Here is a 5,607-nt window from a genome sequence, read left to right as displayed (position 1 = left end):
ACTGGGTTTTTTTTTTTTTTTTTTTTTTTTTTTGTGTATGTTCAATTAACTCTATTGTTAACATGTGGTAGGTTTGTGTGTATGTATATATAGAAAACATACACAATAAAATTGATGCATAATTTAGTAGGTTTATTGTGTATGCTTGCACAATGGAATTGATTTTATTGTGTATGTGTTTGTATTATTTTTGTGTTGATTTTTTATTTATTAATATGTGCGTATATGTGTATGTGGTTGGTTTGTGTTAATATGTTTTGTATAGATACAAAACATGCACAATAAATTGATATAGTTTGTTCATTTAGTTGGTTTATTGTGTATGGTTGCACAATAGAATTAATTTTATTGTGTACATATATGTACTATTTTTATATTATTTTGTTGGTGTATGTTTAACTCTATTATTAATTTGCGTGTATATGTGTATGTGGTAGGTTTGTGTATATACAAAAGATACACAGTGAATTTGATATAATTTGTTCATTTAGTTGTTTATTGTGTATACTTGCACAATAATATTTGATTTTATTGTGTGTGTGTTGTACTTTTGTTTATTGTTTTGTGTATATTATCAGCTCTACTATTAATATCCGTGTATATGTTCATTTACTAGATTTATTGTGTATGCTTGCATAATTAAATTATTTTATTAGTACTGACTTCGTATTTTTGTGTGTATGTTTATCTCTTTTAGTATGTTTGTTATTGTGTGCATGTTTTGGATATATATATATTTTCTTTTGTGTATTCTTAACGTTATTATTAATATGTGTGTATTTTATGTGATATATTTCTTTTTCTATGCTTGATTGAACTTTTGCTTAATGTTGTGTGTGTTTTTCTTATTCAATGTTGGATGTTTCTCAATGCTCGTGTGAATGGACTGTTTTATTTTTCTTATGCATGCAATTAGATTATTAATGTTTTTTGTACATGCAATTATTAGTTGATTTCCATGGGGTAGACTTAGAGTTGTTAAACGAACTGAGTCGTTCGTGAACTCGGCTCGATTAAAGCTCGTTCGCGAACGTTAACGAGCTGAGTTAAACAACATAAACAGGCTCGTTTGGTTAACGAACAAGCCCGAGTTTTGTTTGCGAACGTTTGTTTAAATAATATATTTATTATAAATATTATATATACATATAAATCATAATTTATAAATAAATAAAATATTAATTTTAAAATATATAAAAATAATAATTTAAAATTTTCTTTATAATTTATATATAATTTTTTTTAAAAAAAAGACAAACGAGCTCAAACGAATTCAAACGAGCTTAATCGAGTCTAAACGAGCCGAATACGAACACGAGCTCAAACAACAAAAATTCTTAACGAGCCGAGCTCAACACTACGAACGAGCTCGAAAATTTAACGAACGAAAACGAGCCTTATTCTCGAACGGAAACGAACACTTAAAATTTACTATACTTGATTAATGCTAATTCTTACCGATTTATTATATAGAGTAATTAATTTTACTTGCATTTGCATTAAATATTGTTAATTTTAAGGAAAAAAGAAAAAAAATGATCCCAATAAAAATAAAATCAATTTTGATTTCCTTATAAAAAAAATCATCATTTTTGTCCCATTAAAAATTTTTTTAATCAATTTTGATCTTATAGTTAAAAAAACTAATGAAATACTAATATGTACTTAATGGATTTGATGTTACATCTGATTAGGATGACACAACAACATTTCAAAATGCGGCCGTGTACAATATAAAATCAAATAACTCCAAAATAAATATGAGCATGTTAAAAAATAACACGGCGTAGAATATAAATACAGAGACAAAAATAATTACTTATAATATATTTTTCATTCATATTTAATATAACTACATGCACATATTATAAAAACAATCTTATAGTATAAAAATTAATACATTTATGTTATAATATTATATTAATAAAATTAAATAAATTAGGGAAAAATTATTTTTGGTCCCGATATAATTAAAATTTATCAATTAGTTACAATATAAAAATCTTATCAATTTTGGTCTCAATATAACTAAAACTCATCATTTTTGTCCCAATATAATTAAAACTCATCATTTTTGTCCAAATATAACCAAAATTCATCATTTTTGGTCACAATATAAATTTTTTATCAATTTTAGTCTCAATATAACCAAAACTCATCATTTTTTGTCCCCCCAATATAATCAAACTTTATTTTTTTTGGTCAAACTGTCAACAAACCGACAGAAAATGCTGACGTAAAAATAAATCAAACCTTATTTATATTTGAAGAAATTGCACAATCTTGTAAGTCTGCGTCAGCATTTTTTTGTCGGTTTGTTGACGGTGGGACTAAAAAAATATAAGGTTTGATTATATTGGGACAAAAAATGATGAGTTTTAGTTATATTGGGACTAAAATTAATAAAAAATTTATATTGGGACCAAAAATGGTGAGTTTTAGTTTTATTGGAACAAAAAATGATGAGTTTTGGTTTATATTGAGATCAAAATTGATAAATGTTTTATATTGAGACCAAAAAATTTATCAATTTTGGTTATATCGGTACCAAAAATAATTTTTTTCTAATAAATTAATAGTATAAATATTTTTTAAAATCTTGTTTAATACATTAGATGAAGATCAAGTTATTATGTTAGATATTGTATTTCATTAATATAAATACCCGTAAAATTTCTAAAAAAAATAATTTTAGTAATAAAAAAATTTGAAAAATTGGTTGGATGTGTTTGTTTGAAGGTTTGGGTAAGGATTTTTTACAAATCAATATTTTTTTTTCTTCAAAATTATGGGCTCTGTTCATCCAACGTTTTTCGATAAAAATAATTTTTATTTAATGATATAAAAAATTGTGTAAAAAATATAAAATGTAGTATTATTTATTTTAAATTGAATATTTGATTTTTTGTAATAAAAAATTGAATATATATTTTTTTTTTTTGTAAAAAAGGGTATTTGAAAGTTTTTTTTGTATTTTTTATCATTATTTTTTATAATCGCAATTCAAAAATAAGTTGGGTAAACAAAGTTAATCCAAACTTATATTTGTGTGTGTGTGTTTTTTTTTAATATTTTAGATTAAATTAATTTTATATTTAAAATATCTAATTAACATTTATTTATATTATATCGAACAAATATTCAAATTTAAAATTTTGCTATTTGAAACTCAAAACACCTTTACAAATTTTGCTATTTTTTATATATAAGGCACATATTCTTCTTTAAAAATCATTTACATAATTGCATTATTTTTAGTTGTTAATTTTGAGAAAAAAAAAAAAATTATTGTAAATAGGCTTTATGCTGATAAAATTGAATTTGATGCTACAAATGAAACATAGTCTTTTTTGTATATATATATATATACATATTTTTTTTAGTAAATAAAAGAATACATGATATATTTTTTACTCTGTAGATAATTTTTGTAAATCATATTTAGTTTCAATGGTGTAGAGTTTTATCCACATAGAAAACTGTTATTAATAAAATCTATACAAAAAAAAAAAAAAAGTTAATTCAAAATTTGATAGAAGAGATTATAGTAGTATTATACACCGAAGATTAATTTGAATGATTTTTTTTTTTTTTTTTTTGGTTAGGTTGAAATTTAATTTTGAATATTTATTTAAACAACAATTTCATTTGATATTTTAAAATTTCAGGTTTCAGAATAGTAAGTGATGATTCAAATCATACATAATTGTTATTTCTAAGAATCCAACATATTATTGCAATTTGCACATATTTTTATATCTTAAAATAATTGATATCGTATTATTTATGTAATTTTTAATATTTTGCTATCGGTTTGTAATAATAATATATAAATATCAAAAACCCTAAATTTTTAACCCTGCCTCCCCACACCCTCATTTTTTCCCTCATTTTTTTTTAATAATCGATCAAATTAATCGATGAAATTTAATTTTATAATTGAATTAATTTCAAACCTCAGAAATAGCTTATTCAGTAAAATAAAATTCATATTGGTCGAATAAATTAATTGATTGAAGGATTTATTATTAATTGGACTTATAATTAGGGGTGAGCATTCGGATTTTCGGTTCGGATTTTGCCAAATTCGAACCGATCCGAAAATTCAAAATTTTTGAAAAAACCAATCGAACCGAACCGAAATAACCGAAATCCGAAATCAAAAAATTCGTAATCCGAACTAAAAAAATCCGAACCAAACCAAAAAATCCGAAATTCTAAATATTTTTATTATTTTATTATTTTTAAATTTCTTTTATATTTTATTATTATTTTATAATATTAAATATATATAATATATAAAAATTATATATATTAAAATATAATTAATAAATTTGAGTTTTTTATATTAAAATATAATATTTTCTAATAAAATATTAAATATATAAAATAAAAAATATATTAAAATGTTACATTTTCGAATTTCGGATTGGTTCAGATTTTAAGTATACCGATCCGATCCAATCCGAAAATTCGAAATTTGTTGAAAATTCAATCCGATCCAATCCAAAAATCTAAAAAATCCAAACCAAATTTTAAATTTCGATTTGGTTCAAATTGAATTTTCGGATTTCGAATATTTTGCTTACACCTACTTATAATAGTTATTAAAAGTATCATAGCAGCTAGTGAGGGGCGGCGGTACTACAGCACCCTTTGCCGCCACCCCTATTTATATATTTTTATTATATTTTTTATTCTTTAAAAATAAATATATATGTAGAAGAAATTTTAAAATGAATAAAAAAATATTAATAACTAAAATTTGGTTTTTTCTTTTTTTTTTTTTTAATTTCAAATTAAAATTATTATTATTTATTATGTATATTTATAATACAAATATATTACTTCCTCCGTCTCATATACGGTGTCTGATACACTGTAGACACGATATTTTAGGAGGGGTGTAATTAGTAGATAATTAAGAATATATTAGTAAAAATAATTATCATGTAATATAACTAATTATAAATTAAGATTAAAATAACTAATTAGTTTAATTAAAATTAAAAAAATAAATTAAAAAGTTTAAAATGAGATTAAAGTGTGTAATCATTTTCCAAAAAATAAAAGTGACATGAAATATGGAAAGAAACGGCAACATGGACATGGTATGTGGGATGGAGGGGAGTACTATTTTTTGAAAGAATAAGATATTGTTTAAACAAAAAATTCAAATTTAAATCAAAACAAATTATTGGTTGCAGGAGTAAAACAATCTTAATAATTTTTTTATTATTTTTTTTCTAAATAGAACAATACTTTTTTTTTTTCAAACAACACAGAAAATAAATATATGAAATATGTAGTTCATATCGCTATAACTTACTCCGTCGGTCCCAGATACTATGTCATGTTGCCGTTTCTGTCCGTCTCACATACCATGTCACTTTTCTTTTTTGGAAAATGATTACACACTTTAATCTCATTTTAAATTTTTAAAATTTATTTTTTTTAATTTTAATTAAACTAATTAGTTATCTCAATCTTAATTTATAATTATTTATATTATAGGATAATTATTTTCACTAATACATTCTTAATTATCTATTAATTATACCCCTCCTAAAATACCGTGTCTACGGTGTAACAGACACAGTATCTGAG

Source organism: Andrographis paniculata, unplaced genomic scaffold (assembly GCF_009805555.1).
Source record: "Andrographis paniculata isolate CXL003 unplaced genomic scaffold, ASM980555v1 Contig54END, whole genome shotgun sequence".
Lineage (NCBI taxonomy): Eukaryota > Viridiplantae > Streptophyta > Magnoliopsida > Lamiales > Acanthaceae > Andrographis > Andrographis paniculata.
The sequence above is the reverse complement of the archived record's forward strand: the minus strand, read 5'-3'. Positions refer to the sequence as shown.